Source organism: Amblyraja radiata, chromosome 29, assembly GCF_010909765.2.
Source record: "Amblyraja radiata isolate CabotCenter1 chromosome 29, sAmbRad1.1.pri, whole genome shotgun sequence".
Lineage (NCBI taxonomy): Eukaryota > Metazoa > Chordata > Chondrichthyes > Rajiformes > Rajidae > Amblyraja > Amblyraja radiata.
The window spans coordinates 33923529-33949999 of record NC_045984.1 but is presented as its reverse complement, the minus strand read 5'-3'; the positions used below and the strand labels follow the sequence as shown (position 1 = coordinate 33949999).

Sequence of the window (26471 nt, the reverse complement as noted above, 5' to 3'; positions counted from 1 at the left end):
AAGACGTGCAGGTTTGTAGGTTAATTGGCTTGGTATAAATGTAAATTGTCTCCAATGTGTGTAGGATGGTGTTAGTGTGCGTAGGATAGTGTTAGTGTGTGTAGGATAGTGTTAGTGTGTGTAGGATAGTGTTAGTGTGCGTAGGATAGTGTTAGTGTGTGTAGGATAGTGTTAGTGTGTGTAGGCTAGCGTTAGTGTGTGTAGGATAGTGTTAGTGTGTGTAGGATGGTGTTAGTGTGCGGGGATCGCTGGTTGGCATGGACTCGATGGGCTGAAGGGCCTGTTTTTCTCGCAGTATCTCTAAACTAATCTAAATGCCTCTTGCAGATTGTTCCCTATCAGAAAGCTTGCTTGTTGCACAATCTACAGAAAGATATGCATTACTGAGGCAATATTGCCAACCTATTAATAGCAGGTGACATCTGTCACACCCGTATCATGTGGAAAATGCCACGTCAGCGTTAAATTCAGTGTTGTAATCAATTCAGGAATGAGGCAGAAAGCCTTCTGTACAGGAGTACCTGCACTCTCAATCTCTCTCTCTCTCTTTCTCTCTCACTGGAAGTATATGTAGACTGCAAACACATGCCATCATGCCCAACACACTTGCCCTAGTCTTGGTTTCTCTCTTCCCCTCCTGTGTGTTCAGTTTAGTTTATTATCACGTGTACCGAGGTACAGTGAAACGTTTTGTTGCGTGCTAACCAGTCAGCAGAAAGACAATACATGATTACAATCGATCCATTTACAGTGTACAGATACATGATAAGGGAATAACGTTTAGTGCAAGGTAAAGTCCGATCAAGGATAGTCCGAGGGTCACCAAAGAGGTAGATAGTAGTTCAGGACCGCTCTCTGGTTGTGGTGGGATGGTTCAGTTGCCTGATAACAGCCGGGAAGAAACTGTCCCTGAATCTGGAGGTGTGTGTTTTAACATTTCTCTACCTCTTGCCCAATGGGAGAGGGGAGAAGAGGGAGTGGCCGGGGGTGAGACTGGTCCTTGATGATGCTGCTGGCCTTGCCGAGGCAGCGTGAGGTGTAGATGGAGTCAATGGAAGGGAGGTTGGTTTGTGTGAAGGGATGTGTAGGAAGGAACTGCAGGTGCTGGTTTAAACTGAAGGTACACACAAAAAGCTGGAGTAACTCACCAGGATAGACAGCATCTCTGGAGAGAAGGAATGGGTGACATTTCGTGTCGAGACTGATGAAGGGTCTCGACCCGAAAGGTCACCCATTCCTTCTCCCCAAAGATGCTGCCTGTCCCACTGAGTTACTCCAACTTTTTGTGTCTTTCAATGGAAGGGAGGTTGGTTTGCGTGATGGTCTGGGCTGTGTCCACAATTCGCTGCAACTGTAATTGAATTTACATGCAATGAGTTCCTACATGGCCATTGCCATTGTCATTGTCATTCGAGACCCTTCGTCCAAGAGTCTGTCTTGTCCAAATGGAGCTGTGTCAGGGCCTGGCAGACATTGACGCCAACAGAAACAACAACCTGGCTGCTCAACACCCGGCTTGAGATAGAAACATAGAAACTTAGAAAATAGGTGCAGGAGTAGGCCATTCGGCCCTTTGAGCCTGCACCGCCATTCAATATGATCATGGCTGATCATCCAACTCAGTATCCTGTACCTGCCTTCTCTCCATACCCCCTGATCCCTTTAGCCACTTTAGATCTAACTATCCCTTTGGTTTATGTTTCATTCGCAAGAAGAAGAAGTGGTCCTCGGTTGAAACCATCATCAGAGAGAGCTGTCCATTCAGAAACAATCCATTCGTTCTCCAACACAAAGACAAAGCTTTCGTGGAGACCATGAATTCCCCATTGCTGCCATCGAGGCATCAATCACACACCTTCTCCACTTTTACACGGAGCAGTAATCACAAAGCAAACTACAGTAAATGATCAGAGAGTGGGTGGAAATCTGACCCCGTTATGTCCACATGTAAGAGCAGTATCCATTACCTTTCCCCTTCACACTTCTAGTTTACACGCTATATTCCATTCCTAATATTGCCCTGAAATTGTGAGGATTCTTTAGCTTCTTTACAACCCAATATAAATGCTTGAGTCACCAAGCCTTTATTGAAGCGGTCTTTATTTCTACATGAACACTATTGGCTTAGCCGCCACGGTGCATGATGCCATCTAGACCACAAAAGGAACCGGAATCACACCAACAGCAATCGAGAGGTCATTGTACTCGACTCATTATCAGATTAGCAATGTGTGCAAATTGACACTCACATCTCATGCATGACTAAAGCTAATACACTTCTGTAGTGCTTCACTGCCAATTAAGCTCTTTCCCCATGAACAGAGGCAGAGGAAGCCAGCATGAATGCATTTCTGACTTTCTTTGTAGAGTCTGTCCATAGCGACCGCTTTGAACTGATGTTATCCCGCTTCAGTGGTGGGTGGATACCTGTTAATGAACAAACCGACGTGGAAGATGAGAACCACCAACATACAAGTATTGAATGTGAACGGCTTGTACTTGAACCCAGGCTGAATAGAACACAAGCCATGATTCCCACTAAATTAGTGGATATTAACCAGGATTGGACTTTGTGTGTGGGACAGGCAACATCTCTGGATAGAAGGAATGGGCGACGTTTTGGGTCGAAAAGCGCCTCGAGAGAAATCTTGACCCGAAACGTCACCCATTCCTTCTCTCCGGAGATGCTGCCTGTCCCGCTGAGTTACTCCAGCAGTTTGTGTCTGTCTTTGGTTTAAACAGCACCTGCAGTTCCTCCCTACACATTGGGATTGGTGTGATGGGATGAACCTTGGTCCACATTGTCCATTGGAGACAGGGATATTTGAGGATCAGATTTAACCCTGCTACCCACTGGAGTCACAAGGTTGTTATGATGTTCCAAGCCCAGAGACGCAAGGTGCAAGAATCTTGGTGAAGTTTACACTGAGGGCAGGAGGGAGCACAGACTAACGACAACTGGTGAATGAATCAGGAGATGGCAATGTTTTAAACAACATATAATGATGACCTGAGTCCTGGCTATTGTGGCTTGTAGCTGCATCAGGTGGCAGTCTGAAGACAGCACTGGATGGTGGAGGAGCAGCCAACAAGCCCCAACCCTGGGAGACATGAGGTGGAAACAAAGAAACAGAAAATAGGTGCAGGAGTAGGCCATTCGGCCCTTCAAGCCAGCCACAATTAGTACCCCGTTCCTGCTTTCTCCCCATATCCCTTGATTCCTTTAGCCCTAAGAACTAAATCTAACTCTCTCTTGAAAACATCCAGTGAATTGGCCTCCACTGCCTTCTGTGGCAGAGAATTCCATAGATTCACAACTCTCTGGGAGAAAACATTTTTCCTCATCACAGTCCTAAATGGCCGACCCCTTATTCTTAAACTGTAAACTATAAACTGATGAATTAATTTTCAAATTGGAACAAAACATCCTCAAACAACAAGTATTTTCACATGGTCAAGTGTGCCAGTTGTACAAGTGTGATGAGCTGCAAGTACAAATAAAACCTTGTCTGTAACAGTGTGACAGGCTCACAGTGTTAGACAAACACACTGCTATAATATATGCATACATTACACAACATTTCTCAAAGAAAGAAGACTGACAAAAAAACATATTAGTGGCAAACACACTTAGATAAACAACGAGTCTGAAGAAGGGTTTCGGCCCGAAACGTCGCCTATTTCCTTCGCTCCATAGATGCTGCTGCACCCGCTGAGTTTCCCCAGCAATTTTGTGTACCTTAGATAAACAACAAGTCTGACCGACATCCACTACAAACCCACTGACTCCCATGGTTATCTAGACTACACTTCTTCCCACCCTGCTTCCTGTAAGGACTCCATTCCCTACTCCCATCTACGCTGCATCTGCTCCCAGGATGAGGTGTTCCACACCAGGGATTCGGAGATGTCCTCATTCTTCAGGGAACGGGGGTTCCCCTTTTCTACCATAGATGAGGCTCTCACCAGGGTCTCTTCAATACCCCGTGACTCTACTCTCTCTCCCCATCCCCCCCACTCGTAACAAGGGCAGAGTCCCCCTTGTTCTCACCTTCCACCCTACCAGCCGTCAGGTACAACAAATAATCCTCTATTATTTTCGCCACCTCCAACGTGACCCCACCACTTGCCACATCTTTCCATCTCCTCCCCTGTCTGCTTTCCGCAGAGACTGCTCCCTCTGTAACTCCCTGGTCAATTCCTCCCTTCCCACCCGAACCACCCCCTCTCTGGGAACTTTCCCTTGCAATCGCTGCACTTGTCGCTTTCCCTCCCCCCTCAACTCCATTCAAGGACTCAAGCAGTCGTTCCAGGTGCGGCAGAGGTTCACCTGCACCTCCTCCAACCTCATCTATTGCATCCGCTACTCTAGATGTCAGCTGCTCTACATCGGTGAGACCAAGCGTAGGCTTGGCGATCGCTTCGCCGAACACCTCCGCTCGGTTCGCAATAAACAACCTGATCTCCCGGTAGCTCAGCACTTCAACTCCCCCTCCCATTCCGAATCCAACCTTTCTGTCCTCAGCCTCCATGGCCAGAGTGAGGACCACCGTAAATTGGAGGAGCAGCACCTCGTATTTCGATTGGGCAGTTTGCACCCCAGCGGTATGAACATTGACCTCTAATTTCAGGTAGTCCCTGCTTTCTCCTCCCCTTCTCAGCTCTCCCTCAGCCCACTGGCTCCATCTCTTCCTTTCTTCTTCCTCCCCCCCCACCCTCACATCAGTCTGAAGAAGGGTTTCGACCCAAAACGTGGCCTATTTCCTTCGCTCCATAGATGCTGCCTCACCCGCTGAGTTCTCCAGCATTTTTGTCCTGTCACCAAGTCATGGGGAAAGATTGACACGGTAATCTATTGGATCTCTGTACAAAATTAACTTTACTCAACCTGAAAATGGCCCCAAATACAAGACTCTGAACTAGCTATGCCTCCGTGCAATATCCGATGGTGTGATGTTGCACGCCTTGGACATTAGGAATGGAACTAGTATACAAATGGATGCATCGAACTGATGTATCTGTGTGTTGATGTATAGTGAAGATAAACACAACAAGCTGGAGTAACTCAGCGGGACAGGCAGCATCTCTGGAGAGAAGGAATGTGTGAAGTTTCGGGTCGAGACCCTTCTTCCGAGCTCGACTTGAAACGTCACCCAGAGATGCTTCTTTCCTGAGATGCTGTCCGACCCGCTGAGTAATTCCAGTTGCTGTGTCTATCTTCAGTTTAAAGCAGCACCTGCAGTTCCTTCCCACACATTCCGTCTGCTTGTGTATAATGATACTTGTACGCAACTGTATGCAAATTTGAGTGTACCTCGCTAGATGTGACCAATAAGGTACCATACCATACGTACTGCAATCTAGAGACATGCGCGAACATCAGGCAATGGGGAGTGGCAAATACAGTGTAGTGTGGATCGGCCCATTCTCAAACTGTATGTAGGTAATACACACAGCATCAGATGTGAACGTTGATGCCTCAGCTCATGCCCATTCTGCAGTGAAGTGACTGCCTTCCCTTCCACCATTACCCATTCAACTATAACACAGCTGGCTGGCTATTGTCACGCCATGGCTCAGTGATACCAGCGTTAACTACAGATCTGCAGTGTATGTGAACACAACAGAGGATGGGCTCAGTGCCGCTCACAGACACTCACAATCTCAACCACAAATCTCCTGCTGAGTGCAGGAGATGGTAAGACCATTAACTGATACTGAAGGAAGGTTATTTCTTGTATTACTGCATTGTGCTGGTGTGATGTTACTCCTAATGGTTTGAACATAAATAGTTGTGAGTTCAGTACAGACACAGATCATATTCAGTAACAGCAAGGGGTGTTACAACGGTATCTCACGAGGCACAGCCTATTGTCAGTGACAATGAAGGTCTTTATACCGCTCCACACAATGCTCTAGTAGAATAGGAAGCTCAAACCCACTCACATCAACCACTTTGCAGTCAGTGATTTCGAAGCACCAACTTCAAGCACAAAAATGATTATTTGTGGCTTTTGGGCATCACTTGGATCTTTAAACCATTCTAATTCCCTCTCTTGCCGTTTCACACTAGGGTAGAGTGGGGAACTGAGAGTCAGGGGAGAGGGAGTCTAGAGATATGGAGTCCAGTCCTGACTGCCTGCAGGCCATCAGCCATGGTTCAAAGCAAAACTAGGCAGCTCTCCTTCAATTCTAGATCAATATTTTCTGCTGTCTTAGTTTACAGACAGAGATACAGCACGGAAACAGGCCCTTCGGCCCACCGAGTCTGTGCCGACCAACGATAACCCCGTACACTGGTTCTATCCTACACCAAACTAAACTCATCTCACACTAAGGTCAATTTACAGAAGCCAATTAACCTACAAACCTGCACGTCTTTGGAGTGTGGGAGGAAACTGGAGCACCCGGAGAAAACCCACACGGTCACGGGGAGAACGTACAAACTCCGTACAGGCAGCACCCGTAGTCAGTTTGGAACCCGGGTCTCTGGCGCTGTGAGGCAGCAGCTCTACCCGCTGAGCCACCGTGCTGCCAGGTTACAAGTTGTCTTTGGACGAGAAGACTATTGGTGCAACTCAAATCAAACCCACAGCAATGGGCATAATGCAATGTACACGTGAGCATTTCTTGTCATCTCTCTAGCTGGGATTGGCAGAAGGTTGGAGGAGGACAAGTGAGAAGATGTGGGTCTGGCCACCGGCTAATCTCAGGTCCCTCACACAAGCTCCATCACAAAGTCCCGCTGACTTACTCCAGCCTTTCATGGGAAGAAGGATCTCGCCCCGAAACGTCACCCATTCCTTCTCTCCAAAGATGCTGCCTGTCCCGCTGAGTTACTCCAGCATTTTGTTTCTATCTCCAAGCCCCGGTCAGTCTGAGCACAATCTCTAACTCATTATATAAAAATTGTTGGTCACGAAAAGTCATCGTTGATTGGCATTTCAGCATTTAAACAGTTGAAGGCTTCTGGTGACGTTTACAATGTGGAGTTATTTTGTTCCAATAAAAGCTAATGAGGTTCCAACAAGAATGTGAAGTGTTTATATGGGATCATACTCAACCAACGCTTGCTCATTGCTGCCTCCATCTGGTTCCTCACTCAGTAAGTTGCATTACATTACACAGTGGAGGCCAAGTCAGTGGATAGATAGATTCTTCATTAGTACGGGTGTCAGGGGTTATGGGGAGAAGGCAGGAGAATGGGGGGAAGAGAGAGGGGGGGGGGGAAGAGAGGGGGGGGGGGAGAGAGGGGGAGGCAGAACGAGGGAGAGAGACACAAATCTCATTTACAACATCTGCCATGCTTTAGTTTATCCAGTATGTTGAGGGGAACATTAGGGCCATATATCCTATTGCCACATTCAATGCCTGATGTTCCATTTAGATAAAATAAGCAGACTTGACTAAAAGCGATCCAGAAGATACGGACCATTAGTCCAACGCCAACATCAGCAGCCTGATGCCGCAAGGCTTGCAGGAGGATGTCTGGAAACTGGCAACACTTGGTGAATGCAGGGATTGTGCTGGAAAACATCCGACAATTTCAAAGTTATAACTTCAATGGATGATATCCTCATCTCCGCAAAAACCTCAAAATGAAAGAACAAATTAGATCAAAACTGTTTGCAATTCCAGTCTATTAAGTTTGGATATAGCTACACACACACATGTATGTATGTATGTATGTATGTATGTGTGTGTGTGTGTATGTATGTGTGTGTGTATGTATGTGTGTGTGTGTGTGTGTGTGTGTGTGTGTGTGTGTGTGTGTGTGTGTGTATATGTGTGTGTGTATATATATATATGTGTGTGTATATACACGCACACACACACACACCAACAGGCAGGCATACAGGCGCATGCAGATACACACACACACATATATATATATTAGACCAAGTGCAGACCCATTGGGTCTGTTTCCCCAACGGCGTTTGCGGGGGGGGGGGGGGGGCGGGGCTGCGGCATCAAACTCACATGTTCTGTAGGGAGCGCTGCTCTGGCAGCAGCCATGTCATGCAGCTCGTCAGTTTTTTCAACCTTTTTTTATTTTTTTAGTATGTTTTAAAGTCTGTATTTAATGTTTCTTTGTGTGTTTTGTGTGGGGGGTGGAGTGGGGGGGGTGAGGGGGAAACCACTTCGGTCGCCTCCTCCACGGAGAGGCGAGTTTTTCCAGGTCGCCTCCCCCGTGGCCTAACATCAAGGATCGACGCGGCCTTTCCCGGAGACGCGCCCGGGGCTTCAGCGGCGGGCGCAGCGTGGACTCTCGGCGTGGAGCGGGTGAACCCTCGCTGGGGCTCGCTGGAGGGGAGCACTCCGTTTCGCTGACCCGGGGCAGCCGGCAGCCTGAAGTCGCAGCCTGAAGCCGCGGTCTGCAGAGCTCCAGCTGGTGCGGCGTCTACAGCCCGGGATCTCACGTTGGGGACCCGGGGGAAGAAGAAGCCACCACTGCCGGCCCGCGGCCAACTTCTACCGCGGGTCCGGCATGGACTTACCATCACCCCTGGAGGGGAGCTTCGACCGTCGGCCCTGCAGTCTACGGTGCTTCTGGCTGCGGCGGGGACTTTAAATCTTGACCGCCGGCCTGCGGCCTACAACAACTTAAAGCCGGTGAGGAAGAGCCGATCCTGGACTGACTCTGGACTCTGGTCCTGACCACGGGGGGGGAAATGGAGGAGGACTGGCCAAATTTTGTGCCTTCCACCACAGTGATGAATGCTGTGGTGGATGTTTGTGTTACAGTTTTATTGTGGTTGTGTGTTCTTTATTATTGTATCGCTGCAGACAACCCAAATTTCCACCAGCCTGGCTGTGTGGCAATAAATTATATCTAATCTAATCTAATTAACCACCCCTCCAAACACACAGGTGGGGGGAGGGGGGGGTGAGAAGAGGGGAGAGGAGGAGGGGAGAGGAGGAGGAGGAAACGGGACAGATTTGGGAGGGAAAGGAGAGCGGGGTAGGGGGTGAGAGAGGGGGATGGGGAGAGAGATGTGGGGGAGGGGTAGGATGGGGAGGTAGGGGAGGAGGGAGGGAGGGGGCGAGGGGTGGGGGGGAGAGAGGGGAAAGAGTGGGGAGGGAGAGTGGAGGGGGAAAGGTGGGAGAGTGGGGAGGGAGGAGGAGAGGGGTAGGGGGAGTGATGGAAGAGGGACAGAGGGGTAGGAGGAAGGGGGCGGGTGGAGAGAGGGAAGGGGGTGGCGTAGAGAGGGAAGGGGGGTGGGGGAGAGAGGGATGGGTGGGAGAGGGAGAGGGGTGAAGAGAGGGAAACATAGAACCATAGAAATTAAGTGCAGGAGTAGGCCATTCGGCCCTTCGAGCCTGCACCGCCATTCAATATGATCGTGGCTGATCATCCAACTCAGTATCCTGTACCTGCCTTCTCTCCATACCCCCTGATCCCTTTAGCCACAAGGGCAACATCTAACTCCCTCTTAAATATAGCCAATGAACTGGCCTCAACTACCTTCTGTGGCAGAGAATTCCAGAGATTCACCACTCTCTGTGTGAAAAATGTTTTTCTCATCTCTGTCCTAAAGGATTTCCCCCTTATCCTTAAACTGTGACCCCTTGTTCTGGACTTCCCCAACATCTGGAACAATCTTCCTGCATTTAGCCTGTCCAACCCCTTAAGAATTTTGTACGTTTCTATAAGATCCGCCCTCAATCTTCTAAATTCTAGCGAGAGTACAAGCCAAGTCTATCCAATCTTTCTTCATATGTAAGTCGTGACATCCCAGGAATCAGTCTGGTGAACCTTCTCTGTACTCCCTCTATGGCAACAATGTCTTTGAGCATAGGGCATTGTGACATCACACAATGGAACGTTCACCAGGGGCTGGGGCTGGGGCTGCTTCTATGGGTGAGAAGCCAGTTTATTTTTGAAATATTGGGGGGGGGGGGGGGGAGGAGAAGGATTTGATTAAAAACGTGTACTTAAATACGACGAAATGTAATGAGGAGCGGATACTTAGAAAGAAAAGTGAAATCTCTACCGAAATGGAAAAGCTGTCGGCGATTCTGCGTCTGGTTTCGGAGTAGCAAGGAATCAAAGGAAGAAAGGCGGCCGGCAGCCGTCCATGTAAATGGATCCATTCCGATTGGACATCTGCGAGTATTGGGCATTGTGACATCACACGATGGAACGAATCAAAAGGCAGAAAGGCAGCCGGACGGCAGGCGGCAGCCACAGAGTTTTATATATTAATAGATAGATAGATAGATAGATAGATAGATAGATAGATAGATAGATAGATAGATAGATAGATAGATAGATAGATAGATAGATATGACTGGGACATATGACAACTAAAACTCTCTATATATAGTTTCTTTCCATCGGCAGATTGCAAGTTGCACTGATTGATTTTCAAAAGTTGCTGTTCTGCGGGCACTAGTTTTCTCGCTTGTCTGCCACAGATCAGGGGCTTCAGTCATCGGCAGCTCCAGTGTGTAAACACCGGGCAGAGGCTGAGCTTGCTCCCAACAAAAGCCGTCGGCTCCTGAAAGCCAAGAGACACTTCCCCACAGAATGGAAAGGAAATCCTGTTTACATAGCATCGAGATTTCACTGGTGCTTTACAGAAGGCAGATTACAACTGTGGTACAGACACATGAACAGTTTGTCCATGGCTCAGTGTCAACAGTGGAGAGTGATTCAACAAGAAGAAAGTTCTGTGGAGGAAGGAACTGCAGATGCTGGTAATATAGGAGCAGACTTGATGGGCTGAATGGCCTAATTCTGCTCTTATCACTTATGAAAGGGAAAGAGTAAGACACAAAAAGCTGGAGTAACTCAGTGGGACAGGCAGCATCTCTGGAGAGAAGGAATGGGTGACGTTTCGGGTCGAGACCCTTCTTCAGAAGAAGGTTCATTCCTGAAGTTTGTCACGGAGAGAAAAACGATGGCTTCAAAAGTGGAGGTGCTGCCCTCTCCTCTCAGATAGTCCTCCTGATCTCTCGCTGGTAAGGGTGCAGAGACGATTTACGAGGATGTTGCCAGGACTTGAGGGGCCTGGGCTATAGGGAGAGGTTGGGCAGACTGGGACTTTATTCCTTGGAATTCCCTCTTCCAGGAGGCTGAGGGGTGGTCTTATAGAGGTACAAAAATCCACAGATTCACCATCCTCTCCTCATCTCCTTCCTAAAGGAACATCCTTTAATTCCGAGGCTGTGACCTCTAGTCCTAGACTCTCCCACTAGTGGAAACATCCTCTCCACATCCACTCTATCCAGGCCTTTCATTTCCACACACCTGTCCCACCAGCAGATCCAGCGTGCCTTCAGAATCCACTCACTCTGCCAGCATTAGCCCTCGGGTAACATGGCACAGAATGCTGACACTCCTGTTATGAGTTTGACAACCACAGGGCACCTGCCGCTGATGCCACTTACTCAGACTTCGTTCCTCCCACACAGTTGAGTGCATTGGGCAGCAAGCTCTCGCCATTCTGTTCGTTCACGTGCAACATCTTCCACCCTCGTTAGGCTTGCATCCCGGGCGGCCAAACCCTTCTGGAATGTTGGCCTCTATGTGAGTTTTGGTCGGCCTCGTTTCCTTCTTCTGTCAGCTTGCCCTGTCATTGCTATTGTGGTGACATTCTCAGTACATATCCTGATGCAAGTAGCTATGTAAATAACCTAAGGTACACAAAATTGCTGGAGGAACTCAGCGGGTGCAGCAGCATCTATGGAGCGAAGGAAATAGGCGACGTTTCGGGCCAAAACCCTTCTTCAGACATGTAAATAACCTTCAGGGCACAGCAGGGGTGGACAAACCCCGCTCCAAACCACTATTGTTTTCTATTAACATCTTCCCTTTAAATCCCAATGATTAAAAAATCTCACGTTTTAGTCTTAGTTTAGTTTAGGGATACAGTGAGGAAACAGGCCCTTCGGCCCATCGAGTCCGTGCCGACCAGCGATCCCCGCACACTAACTCTACCCTACACACACGGGACAATTTTTACATTTTATACCAAGCCAATTAACCTACAAAGCTGCACGTCTTTAGAGTGTGGGAGGAAACTGAAGATCTCAGAGAAACCCATGCAGAGATTGTTAGATTTAGCTCAGAGGGCTAACGGAATCAAGGGATATGGGGAGAAAGCAGGAACGGGGTACTGATTTTGGATGATCAGCCATGATCACATTGAATGGCTCGAAGGGCCTACTCCAGCACCTGTTTTCTATGTTCGAATGTCACAGGGAGAATGTACAAACTCTGTACAGACAGCACCCGTAGTCAGGATGGAACCCGTGTCTCTGGCGCTGTGAGGCAGCAACTCTAGCGCTGAGCCACCGTGACACCCCAAAATACCACTGATGGATTCGTTACTTTAATCATAACATCAAAGGGGCACTAATGTGATTTTAAACAGATAAGAAACCAATTTAAATATCTTGACTAGATCTTGACCTGCTCTCCCCATATCTTTTACTGCCTTTGTTAAATTATGTACAACCTCATTCAATGCTAATGGGCTTTTCCATTCACTCACAACGTTACTTGCCATCAGCTCTTTTCATGCAAAGGTCAACTTCAAAACAATTAGCAGCAAAAAGGAAGTGAAAAATGGGGAAAGGTGAGTTGGGATCTTGTTTCTAGTTTTTGTCTCTTCCACATTAGCAATGCTGTTCTCCGTAACTCCAAGATTCAAGTCTCGTAACCGACCGCCCAGTCGACAATTCCAGGTATTAAACCCGTCATAAAACCGGTTCCCTCCAACCAATAACAAGGCAGGTCTGGAGACCAGTGTGATTACATTGATGCCCCTGTAGGAAGACTATAGGCTGGTAGAGCTGCTGCCTCATAGACACAAAAAGCTGGAGTAACTCAGCGTGACAGGCAGCATCTGAAGAAGGGTCTCGACCCGAAAAGACACCCATTCCATCTCTCCAGAGATGCTGCCTGTCCCGCTGAGTTACTCCAGCATTCTGTGTCTATCTTCATTATAAACCAGCATCTGCAGTTCCTTCCTGCACACGATTAATTGCAAGATCGTTACAGAACAGAAGGAAACCATTCGGCCCATCGATTCCCTGCTGGCCCCTCATGCACCAATCCCCTCTGCTTCACGTTCTCAGCTGACTAGTCAACTACTTTTTAAAGTCCTAATCAATAGCTTTCCCACGCTGCTCTAAGAATCATAAGCTGATCATAACTAGGCTCTGCTTGAAGAGATCTTTTGCCTGACATTGTCATTCATCTGCAGTTAGAAATCTGTGGCCTCAGGTCCCACAAACACACCACTAATGAGAACAGTTTCCTTGTCTAAATAGTCCTGCTTGGTTACATCTTTATACAATCTCTTTGTAACTTCTTTGCTCGAAGGATTGGTATTATTAATATTCTCATTATGTCTTGAAATGCCTGTGTTAGAGCCATGATTGTTTTAAAACTGTGTAGGAAGGAACTGCAGATGCTGGTTTACTCCGAAGATAGACACAAAATGCTGGAGTAATTGAACGGGTAATTAAAGAGGTAATAATGGGGCATTTGGATAACAGTAAAAGGATTAGTCCAAGTCAGCATGGATTTATGAAAGGAAAATCATGCTCGCTAATCTTCTCGAATTTTTTGAGGATGTGACAAGTAAAATGGATGAAGGGGTGCCAGTGGATGTAGTGTATCTAGACTTTCAGAAAGCCTTTGATAAGGTCCCACACGGGAGACTGGTGACTAAAATTAGAGCACATGGTATTGGGGGTAGGGTGTTGACGTGGATAGAAAATTGGTTGGCAGACAGGAAGCAAAGAGTAGGAGTGAACGGGTCCTTTTCAGAATGGCAGGCAGTGGCGAGTGGAGTGCCGCAAGGCTCGGTGTTGGGGCAGCAACTGTTTACCATGTATATTAATGATTTGGAAGAGGGAATTAGGAGCAACACTAGCAAGTTTGCGGATGACACAAAGCTGGGTGGCAGTGTGAACTATGAAGAGGATGTTAGGAGGTTGCAGGGTGACCTGGACAGGTTGAGTGAGTGGGCAGATGCATGGCAGATGAAGTATAATATAGATAAATGTGAGGTTATCCACTTTGGCGGCAAAAACAAGGGGGCAGATTATTATCTCAATGGGTTAGGTTAGGTAAGGGGGAGGTGCAGCAAGACCTGGGTGTCCTTGTACACCGGTCACTGAAAGTTGGCGTACAGTTTTTGGTCTCCTAATTTGAGGAAGGACATTCTTGTGATTAAGGCAGTGCAGCGTAGGTTCACAAGATTGATCCCTGGGATGGCGGGACTGTCATATGAGGAAAGATTGAAAAGACTAGGCTTGTATTCACTGGAGTTTAGAAGGATGAGGGGGGGATCTTATAGAAACATATAAAATTATAAAAGGACTGGACAAGCTAGATGCAGGAAAAATGTTCCCAATGTCAGACGGGGAGCTTTACCAATGAGAACACAATGATCAATTCCATTTGCAACGCCTCAGCACATGAAGCAGACCATGCAAGCACAGAGTGACACACGTGGGCTTGGGCTGATATGTGGCAAGCAACACCCATGCCACTAAATGCCAAGCAATGACAAAGACCGTCTAACCACCTACCCCAGGCATTCAATGCCATTGCTATTTCATATGGGGCCACATTGACCAACCAGCCAACCGAGTCTGTACAAAGCAGGTGAATGAGGTATCCTACACTGAGTGGCTCATCTCCTAACCACACTAAACCTTGCACCATCTACAGTGGAAGTGTGCGGGGCAACTAGTTGTGATTGGTGCTGCACGACCCGCTTCTACTGGACCTCACCGATCATTGTGCGTCTACTATCATTCAACCCATTGTCCACTAATTCCCTCGTCTCCACCGCTCGGTTCATCTACGCTGGAAGCTACGTAGCCAATTAACCGCATCCTGGGCAAGCGAGAGAATAACCGAGGGAAATCCAAGCCGTTGCGGGGAGGATGTCCTGTCCACACTGACGGATTTAGAATGGAAGACAGATGAGAGGACAAGGACAACTGTTGCAATAATCTGCTGTCTAGGAATTCAACACCATCCACTACAGCTTGGATTGGCAGTGCTTCAAGCACCCTGAGCATTCACTGCTGCACCACTGGTGGTCACCGTGGTTCTTTCTACAAAGGGCATTGCGATGACTTATCCTGGCTATCCCAATGGTGAGTCTGACTCTCTCAGGGCAGCAGACACGAGGGACAAAACTACACGCAGCTCCCTCTCTAACTCCCACACCACCCACATTAGGGACATCTTCAACACCCACCATGTGTCTTCCATCTAGTTTAGTTTATTGTCACGTGTACCGAGGTACAGGGAAAAGCTTTTTGTCGCATGTTATCCAGTCAGCAGAAAGACAATACATGTTTACAATCAAGCCGTCCATAGTGTACAGATACAGGATAAAGGGAATAACGTTTAGTGCAAGGTACAGTTAGTCTAGTAAAGTCTGATTAAAGATAGTCGAGGGTCTCCAATGAGGTAGATAGTAGCTCATTCCTCTTAACCTGTCCGATCCATGCACCTGTCTAACTGTTTCTTAAACGTTATGATAGTCCCAGCCTCAACTACCTCCTCCGGCAGCTCGTTCCATACACCCACCACACTATGTGTAAAAAAGTTGCCCCTCAGGTTCCTATTAAATTTCCCCCCCCCCCTCACCTCAACCCTATGTTCCCTGGTTATCGGATCCCCTACTCTGGGCACGAGACTGTGCGTTTGGCCTATCTATGCCTTCCATGATTTTATACACCGCTACACGATCACCCCTCATCCAGTCCCAGCTTGCCCAACCACTCCCTATAGCTCACACCCTCCAGATTCTGGGGTCTGGAGTCCCCTCAAGAACGGCCAATGGACAGGTGAAGTGACAGGACCAGCGGCTCGAGGAGGATGAGTGGTCAATCACATTCCGCAGCCAGTAAGTGGAGCCACGTTACCTGAGAACGTGCAAGTTGCTCCGTTGCAGAAGTGGAAGGTTGCATCTTACGTTACAGGAATGCTGCACAGATTACAAGGCAGTCATTAAACAACTGATACTAAAATAAAGGAGCTATTTCTCTCACACTTGCCTCACCGATGTGGGATTTGTTTTGCTTCCCTATGAAAGATGATAGCCACCAGGATGGAAACATGGTCTTAAGCTGTTGAAGAGGCATTTTGTTCCAGTCTAAATATAGGGTTTGTCAGGAAAGGGAAGATGGTTTTTATCTCCGTGAGATTGTTGCCAATTAACTCCTTGTGGTCTGAAGGTTTCCACCCTCTGTCTCTGGGCTTTGAGGGAAAGGGAGAGAGAGCTTTCACTCCGGTTTCCTCCCGTCCTCTCGCACCTCCTCATGAAGGCGTCGACACCCGCAGTTGAAAGATGTGGAGCCACGATGTCCTCATCACCAGCCAGCAACACTGTGGGTTGGAGTAGAACGCACCATGTGATGCCCAGTCTCTCTGCCCCAGAGCTCAGTCTAGTTTATTGCCGTGTGTACTGAGTTGGAGGAACACATCATATCTCACTTAGGCAGCTTACACCCCAGCGGTATGAATATTGACTTCTCTAACTTCAAGCAACCCCTTGCCCTCCCTCCCCCACCCTAGTTCTCCGGACAGTCCCACTGTCCTCCTGATTATATTGTATCTCTGTATGCCTCGTTGTCACCTTCCCCTGGCCAACAAGGATCTAGTCTACAGTTCCCTTGAACTTTGTCCCCTTTGATCTCTTGTTTTCACACCTCACCCTTCATTATCTCTTTGTCTCCCTCTCCCTTGACTCTGTCTGAAGAAAGATCTTGCACCGAAACGTCACCCATTCCTTCTCTCCAGAGATCCTGCCTGTCCCGCTGAGTTACTCCAGCATTTTGTGTCTATCTTCGGTGTAAACCAGCGTCTGCAGTTCCTCCCTACATGTTTCACATGAGCCACTGCTGTTCCCAGCTCCAGTGAAGGGCTCACTCTGCCCCTTGACTCTCGTCCCAACAGCGATGGAACTATAGATGTATAAAGCATCACCAGTGGAACTACCACCCCAATCAAGAGGAGCCAAGCTTGCTGTGATCAAACTGGACATAGAAACATAGAACATGGAAAAATAGGCGCAGGAGTAGGCCATTCGGCCCTTCGAGCCAGCACCGCCATTCAATATGATCATGACTGCATACGTTCCTGCTTTCTCCCCATATCCCTTGATTCCCTTAGCCTGAAGAGCTAAATCTAACTCTCTCTTGAACACATCCAGTGGATTGGCCTCCAGACCTCTCAGCTAGTTCACAGCTAAATTATTTTAAAATCGTAATCATGGCCATGGGTGGCTAGTTATGAATATTCCCCAATCCACCTCACGTTCCCACATCAATGTACTTCCCTGCTCTCTTCCAACTGAGGCTGGGAATCGATGGCATTCTCTGCTCGATGTTTGGCTTCTTTAGTTTAGTTTAGAGATACAGTGCGGAAACAGTCTCAGTGCCCTCTTCAGGATCTCACAGACAGCAACAAGTAAAACCCATCTCACCACTGGTGTCACACAAACTCTGCCTTCCTGGACAAGGCCAGTGCAATGAATTCCTCGTCCCACCCACAACAATGATCAATTAGTTCACGAATATTCATCATTGTTTCACCTGCTTTGACAGTGAAAGTCTTCACCAGAGAATGCTGCTCCCCAACCTGGGACAATTCACTGATATTTGTTTCAATGCCAACAATTGATTCCAAAACGCACGGCACCTGTGAAATCACCAGGAGGCTGAGAACGGTGATGTGTTGGGAAATGTCCACCTACCCCTCCCCCCTCATCTCCCCCCTCACTGTCTCCCCCTCCCTGTCTCTCCACCCCCTCTGCCTACCCCTTCTTCTCCCCCCCCCCCCTTCCCTCCAGAGATGCTGCCTGTCCCGCTGAGTTACTCCAGCTTTTTGTGTCTATCTTCAGTGAACACTCATCTGCTCAGGAGCTGGTACTAACTTTCCCTCAATAATAATAGTTAGGTCCATCTGTTGATCTTTGTGGAAGGAAAAGGAATGTTTGCACACAACATAACCTCGTTCTATTTTTGTTAAAGTCCCCCATAAGCTGATATCACACAACCCTTTAATTTGACAAAGTCAAGTCAAAGATTAAATAGAATGTACACACAGAGAATCAAAGACAGCCTGACTTCAGGCCGAGAGCCAAAAATGACAGCCTCTTCAACAGAACACTGTTCCGCAAGTCAATAACACCAATTATATTGACAAAGTCATTGGTCTCAAATTCACGATTCAATTTGGAAATGCATTGTTATTGTGAAGTTGATACAAATACCAAAGAATGAAACACAAATGTCTACCTTCGGTGTAAACTAGCATCTGCAGTCCCTTCCTACACATATTAAGCGTTATGTTTCAGTATCTTCCAATGACAGGATCTAGCCATTCCCTTAACATCCTTGAGAAAGTGGCGGTGAGTCACTGTGTTGAATTGTGGTCGTTCTGGTGAAGGTATCCACTCATATTAATGAAGCAAGCTCACAATGTCATAAGTGATAGGAGTAGAATTAGGCCATTCGGCCCATCAAGTCTTTCAATCATGGCTGATCTATCTCTCCCTCCCAACTCCATTCTCCTGCCTTCTCCCCATAACCTCTGTACTAATCAAGAATCTATCTTTCTCTGCCTTAAATATATCCACTTATAGCCAGTGGCAACTTAGATCCCAGTGACAATGTAGGGACAGGGCTAGAGTTACAAAGTCTGGATGGTGTAGGATGGTGGGGAAACTTGCAGGTAGCACTTCCTCCTATATCACTCCCCTCATTATTCCTGCTGGTAGATACCTTAGGTTTTGGGACGTGCTTGTAACTCAGGCTCTATTGTAAATCAATCAGTGGAATCAAGGAGATTGATCCAGTGGGTTGGTTTTAATGGCATTTCCTTTCTTCTAAATAATGTAAATGTTCTCAGCACATCATGTTTATAGCTCCAGTAATTCCAGCATCTGCAGAATCTTGTGTCTTCATTGTAAGTCAGATGGTTAAATCATGATTTGTTGACAGCAGCCTCAACACGTCCATGTTGTGAAGGGCCTCCTTCAGTCTACAAGAACATTCAATTTACAGCCCCATTTAAATCAAAGTTTTGAAAATCGCTGCAAAACTGTTTCTCAGAGAAATCCTCATGATTAAGGAAACAACAGAAGGAAAATGATCCTTTTTTAACGAGACGTTTTATAATTATGTCAGAGTCACGCCAACACTGTGAGTACCCATGGCATCTTTCCAGCCAAGCCAACCACTGCAAGTTCACAACCTCAAGAATGTCTGGAAATGAAGAACTTTACCAACGTTTAACCAGCTGACTGTGACCATGTCTTGTAATCACACCAGGTGTTCCCATCACCAGGTGTACCAGCAGCTTCAACAGGTGTACACATACCTCACAGGTACGGAGATGTACACAAGGGGATCCAGCATCACAACCTTACTGTTACCTGTGGGACAACATGCCAGGCTATAGTTTCTGAGCTCGCATACAGGGATAGTCAGGAACAGTTAGGATCAACAATTCTCCAGTCAGTTTCTCCCTGAAACCCCAGGAGAGATGATTCTCGCCGAGTTCCACAAGGACGCGGACCGTTTTAATGTGCGGGATAGAATAGAATCTTTATTTGCCACGTAACCAGGGTTGGTGGTATTTGGGTTCGGTACATGATGGTACACTGCTTTAGTCACATTAACACATATAACAACACAGATCATAGTAATAAAGTGCATCCATACCACATCACAAATCTCACCAACAGAACATAGTGCAAAAGAACAGACAAAGACCATAGACAAGACACTGTATACATCAAGAGTCCTTAGTGTTGTCTGTTATTGGAGGGAATTGAGTGTTCTTTCAAAAATCAGGCAACGGAGTACAATCCATTAAACACGTTCACCCCCACAAGTCTAGGAAGGAACTGCAAATGCTGCTTTAAACTGGATAGACACAACATGCTGGAGTAACTCAGCGGGACAGGCAGCATCTCTGGAGAGAAGGAATGGATGACGTTTCGGGTCGAGACCCTTCTTCAGACTGGTTAGGGACAAGGGAAACGAGAGATATAGACGATGATGTAGAGAGATAAAGAACAATGAATGTGTATTTTCCACGTGAATCTGTCAGCTAGATACTTAATAAGCTATAAAAACAAAATAAAATATAATGACAACTTGAAGCTACGCCCACACACAGATCCCACTCACAAATATAAGCAGTTATCTATACCGAGTCAAATGCATAATCGACACATCAGCATTCTGTAGCAAGGACACTCCACTCTCTGCAAAGAATCGCAATCGGATGAATAAATTTGTCCGTCTGGATCACATTAACCCCCTTTACTCCTGAGGATTTCAGCAAATCCAATTACTTCCCAATGAGTTATGGGCCTGTCCCACTTACGCAACTTTTTCGGCGACTGCCGACACCCGTCATTGGGTCGCTGCCTGTCGCCGAAATATTCAACATGTTGAAAATCCAGCGGTGACCAGAAAGACGCTACGACTCTTTGGGCGACAGAGGAGACGACTCACGACCGTACAGGTGACATGTCGCGGGGTGAATGAAGCCTGTACGGTCGTGAATAGTCGCACAAAGAGTCGTACCTTGTTCTGGTCGCCGCTGGATTTGCAACATGTTGAAGGTTTTCGGCCACCTGCAACGACTTATGACGGGTGCCGGCAGTCACCGAAAAAGTTGTGTAAGTGGGACAGGCCCTGGAGGGATGGGCAGTTGTGGTAAAAAATAACATCGAGTAGTTTGCATTGACGTTCCTCTGATGGTGGTGTTTGCAAATTTAAACTTTCATCTCCAGATGCCGATTTAATTTGAGACCAGAACAGAACAGATTTGATTCAAAACAACCTGGAAGAGTGAGCATTTATTTAGCCAGCCCGACACAACACGCAGGAGATGCTCAACTGGTGCACGCACGGCAGCAGCAGCTCGGCACGGGGGCAGAGCATGAAGGGAACGCCCCCAGCCCGGCTGGAACCCTGGTTGTAAATAAATCAACACTGAACAATCAATGCCAGCCACAGCACATCTAACTTTACTAAAGCACATCAACCAATGTAGCTTACTAAACCCACCTGAAGCACAACAGCAAATCCATGGAGCAGTTACACTTCAGTTTATTGTCACGTGTACCGAGGTACAGTGAACAGCTTTTGTTGTCTGCTCCATATCTAATAGAGAGCCCATGGACTATTTAACTGTGTAGGAAGGAACTGCAGATGCTGGCTTGCACCAAAGATAGGCACAAAGTGCTGGAGTAACTCAGAGGCACAGGCAGCATCTCTGCTCCCATTCCTTCTCTCCAGAGATGCTGCCTGACCCACTGAGTTACTGCAGCACTCTGTGAAACGTCACCTATCCATGTTCTCCACAGATGCTGCCTGACCCGCTGAGCTATGGTGCAGCAGCATCTGTGGAGCTAAGGAAATAGGCAAAGTTTCGGGCCGAAACCCTTCTGGGTTAAGGTTACTTGCCCAGGTCGTAAACACTCCAGCTGTATGGTTTACAAGCTCATCTGTCCTCCATCATGTACTGCATCTCTGTAACAGGACGGAATATCTGCCATCCTCGAACTTAGTCAAGATTCTGGAATCTGCCGTAGAGCTCAGAGTGTTGGAGTAACCCAGCACACATCGCTAAACTTCATGGAGAGGTGACGTTTTGAAGAAGGGTCCCGACCCGAAACGTCACCTATCCATGTTCTCCAGAGATGCTGCCTGACCCGCTGAGTTACTCCAGCACTATGTGAAACGTCACCTATCCATGTTCTCCACAGATGCTGCCTGACCCGCTGAGCTATGGTGCAGCAGCATCTGTGGAGCTAAGGAAATAGGCAACGTTTCGGGCCGAAACCCTTCTGGAAATAGGCAAAGTTTCGGGTCGAAACCCTTCTGGGTTTCGGCCCGAAACGTTGCCTATTTCCTTAGCTCCATAGATGCTGCTGCACCCGCTGAGTTACTCCAGCACTCTGTGAAACGTCACCTATCCATGTTCTCCACAGATGCTGCCTGACCCGCTGAGTTACTCCAGCACTCTGTGAAACGTCACCTATCCATGTTCTCCACAGATGCTGCCTGACCCACTGAGTTACTCCAGCACTCTGTGTCTGTCTCTCCATTAATGTCACCTGACCTGGTGATTATCTGTGGAGGGAGGGAGGGAGGGAGGGAGTGAAGGGGTCAGAGTGTTTGTCCTCTTCCCCTCTCCATTAACGAGTCCCCCATCCCAAGTTGGTCACGTTTGCTGTCTGTAACAATAATAAAGCCGTCAATGTGATAAAACAGTGAATGGGTTAGTTAAAGATTTAATTAAAGCTGGCTTGAAACGTTGTAAAAGACAAATTCAAAAGAAAGCGATGGAAATGGGAAGTTTGTGTGTTGCTTTACATTAGGGCAATAATGTAGGCTGCCTTGTGCACGAGTACAGGTAAAGGCTGGATCAAGGGGGCCACGTGGGTCTCACACTAACCCTGAGGACCACCTTCACCTTCAGCAACAGACTGGTTCCACCAAGATGCAGCACAGGACGCCACAGGAGATCCTTCTTCCCTCTGGCTATCAAAGTGTACAACTTCTGTTGTGGGGTAGACTGAGACTGACTCCCCCCCCCCACAATCTTTGCACATCCCCAATCCTTTCCACTCGTAACTTTAATTTCATGTTTCATGTAACTTGTGTTTTATGACTGTTGGCAGATCAATTTCCCTCCTGGGATAGATAGAAACATAGAAAATAGGTGCAGGAGTAGGCCATTCGGCCCTTCGAGCCTGCACCGCCATTCAATATGATCATGGCTGATCATTCAACTCAGTATCCTGTACCTGGCTTCTGTGGCAGAGAATTCCAGAGATTCACCACTCTCTGTGTGAAAAATGTTTTCCTCATCTCAGTCCTAAAAGATTTCCCCCTTATCCTTAAACTGTGACCCCTTGTTCTGGACTTCTCCAACATCAGGAACAATCTTCCTGCATCTAGCCTGTCCAACCCCTTAAGAATTTTGTAAGTTTCTATAAGATCCCCCATAAGATAGATAGAATATCTATAAGATAGAGTTATATTGCATCGTGTCGTAGGCAACATCTTACAGCTGACAGGTGTCGGAGGTTATAGGGAGAAGGCAGGAGAATGGGGTTATGAGCGAGAGATAGATCAGCCATGATTGAATGGTGGAGTAGACTTGATGGGCCGAATGGCCTAATTCTGCTATCACTTATGATTTTATTAACCAGTCCAGTGGTATGAATATTGATTTCTCAAACTTCAAGTAACCCCGGCATTCCCTCCCCAACCCAAGTCACACCAGCTTCTTGTTTTCACCCAACAAACAGCCAACACTATTTTGCATATCTTTTATTCATTGTTCTTTCAACATATTGATCCAGAGGCATGTCAGCAACTTAGTCATTCTAATGTTTTCAATCTCATAACTCGCTGAAAACAAGAACTCAGCATTTCCATCTAAAAGCCACAAAGTATTTGTCGTTTAATTAAAGATACAATTCCTGAATGAACCGTCACTGTTTCGGCTCACCTCTGGCAGGGCGACGTGGGCTGGGACTGTGTCTTTATCAACAGGAATGCAACACAATCAAAGCAGTTCAACGCTCTCCCCAGCCCAGCACATAACGCACCACGCCACAGGCATCACCAACCTGCCCAGCCCGGTCCAGCACCTCAAGCAGGGACAGGCTTGGCCTGGGTACATCACCAACCTGGACAATGCTGACAGAGGCAGAGGTGGCCGGGAAACGGGTCATGTGTCAGCTCTCACACACCTATACACACACACACACAAGGAAGACCATCTCCACCTGACGCGAGCACCGTGTGAAGAGACAATATCCACTGTGAACACGGGGTTGATATGAAAGGCCGGCACAGACGGGAGACGGGGCTTGTCCGGATATTGGGTAGTTGCAAAGTATCTGGCCTGTCTCTCATCCTTCTACACACCCGCACCGTCCCGCTCACACCCGACCATCTCCCTCCCCCCGACCCCCACACGCTGCTGTCCCGGGTGGAGTGGAGAACAAGCTTGCAGCTGCCGGTACACACAGGCGACAACAAACTCAGTGAACCGTGTGTGTGGGAGGGAACTGCAGACGCTGGTTTAAATCGAAGATAGGCACAAAATGCTGGAGAAACTCAGCGGGTGCAGCAGCATCTATGGAGCTATTGTTAGGTGTTTATTGGGTGAGAATGAGAACCGACTTGGGTGGGGAAGGGATAGAGAGAGAGGGAATGCCGGGGCTACCTGAAGTTGGAGAAATCAATATTCATACCACTGGGCTGTAAGCTGCCCAAGCGAAATATGAGATGCAGTTCCTCCAATTTGCGTTTAGCCTCACACTGACAATGGAGGGGACCCAGGACAGAAAGGTCAGTGTGGGAATGGGCAGGAGGATTAATGTCCGGCAACCGGGAGATCAGGTTGGTTCACGCAGGCTGAGCGAAATGATCGGCCAGTCTGTGTTGTAAACCTTGTGGAGGAAGGAACTATAGATGCAGGTTTACACAGAGTCATGGCTGGAGTAACTCACTGGGTGAGGCAGCACCTCTGGAGAGCATGGATAGGTCACCCATTCCTCATCTTATCTCCAGATGCTGCCTGACCCGCTGACTTACTCCAGCACTGTGTGTCTGCCCAACACTCTCCCGTGCAGAGGCTGGTGATGGCGACGAGGGAGAGAGAGAGGGGCGGTGTGGCAGGGAGAGGGAGAAAGAGAGAGAGAGGCGCCGCTTGGGCAGTGTGTCAGGGAGGCATTAGCCGGGGAATAGAGCGGGTCCCACAGCGCAGTGGGAGCTTGGGGCGCGGCGCCGGAGAGGCTGCATACACCTGTATGGGGCAACAGTGGAGCCCGGACATCACTCGCCCCTCACCCTCACCCTCACCCCCCACCCATCACCCTCACCCCCCACCCATCACCCCCCGGCTTTAACACGCGGCCACAGCGCCAACACTTTACAACCAGTGAGCCACAAACAGCAGGGCGACCATTTACTCCCCGCGCCGCCGCGGGACGACCCCGAGTACAGACCCCCACCGACACCTTCCCCACCCCCGGGGGAAGCGCCACTGTGGGTCATCACACACACGTTGACTCATCGCCGCCTCACAAACTCCCTTTCCGGACCCTTCACAAACAGGGTGAGAGAGAGATGGGGTGGGGGTGGGGGGGAGAGTAAGGGGAGGTGAGGGAGACACAGACCCCGGCACCCCCCCCCCCCCCCCCCCCCCCCCCCTACAGCCCGGCGTTGCTGGACATGAGCAGCGGGGACAGAGTGACCGCTCGACCCATCGTTGCCGCCAGTGACAGACACACATTCCCGGGTCGGTGACCCCGCTCACACCCGCCGTGTCCCGGACATGTCCACCCCCCCCCCCCCCCCCCCCCCGCCCGCTCCACTGCCCCATCCCCGCGGCTCCAGCCCCTGGACACTGACCCCCCTCCATCCCCTCCCTCCCCCCGCGGCAAACGCTGCCCCCTCACAGCCGGGGAGGGAGAGGGGAGAGGGATGGAGCTCGGCTCTCCCACCCTCACTGTAACAGCGGGACCCACCTGGAGGCGCCGCCGGGCGCGGTGTGTGTGTGTGTGGATCCAGACGGGCAGCGAGCGGCCGGCCGGCGCCGGGAGGGTGGATGTTGGTGGATGTTGGTGGACAGCAGCCCCTCTCTGTCTCTGTCTGTCTGTCCCTCGCCTTGTGTGGAGCAGTGCGGGCTTGTGCTCACACCTCACCCCCCTCCCCTCTCTATCTACCTCTCACTCTCTCTCTATTTCCCTCCCTCTCCCTCTCCCTCTCTCTCTCTATCTCCCTCCCTCCCTCTCTCTCTCCCTCCCTCTCTCTCTGTGCTGTCAGCTCTACCAACAGCGCTGTTCTCATCCCGCAGCTACCCCGGCACCAGCGCGGGGCAAAACCAGCACCGGAGCCCGCACTCACACTGGAGCGGAGTCTCCTGTCCCCTCTCTCCTCTCCCCTCCCCTCCCCTCCCCTCCCCTCCCCTCCCCTCCTCTCCCCTATCCTCTATCCTCTCTCCGCTCCCCTACCCTCTCCCCTCTCCCCTATACTCTCACCTCTCCCCTCCCCTCCTCTTTCCTCCTCCTCTCCCCTCACAAGACATCGCCGGATGAAATCCGAAGAAGGGTCTTGACACGGAAACATCACCCATTCCTTCTCCCGAGAGAAGCTGCCTGTCCCGCCGAGTTTCTCCAGCATTCTGTGGTGGGTAGTTGAGGCTGGGACCACCGCAACGTTCAAGTTACAAGTACATGGCTAGGATAGGTTTAGAGAGATATGAACCAAACGCAGGCAAGTTAGACTAATGTAGATGGGACATGTTGGTCAGTATAGGCAAGTTGGGCCGAAGGGCCTGTTTCCACTGTATCACTCTATGAGAAGATAATCCTTCATTGTATTACAAAACCTTCACACTCCACTGTACAGTGTGTACGGCTGGATTGTAATCATGTATTGTCTTTCTA

General features: G+C 48.7%; 1 protein-coding gene across 1 annotated transcript in view; it reads right to left on the bottom strand.

Moving 5' to 3' along the window:
* The window catches only part of sema6b (semaphorin 6B), a 328957-nt gene extending 303142 nt beyond the window's left edge, over positions 1-25815 (bottom strand). Inside the window, exon 1 of the mRNA XM_033047265.1 lies at positions 25551-25815. The gene's annotated coding sequence lies outside the window, so the exon portion shown is untranslated. The remainder of the gene's footprint in view (positions 1-25550) is intronic.
* Positions 25816-26471: the final 656 nt, after the last annotated feature.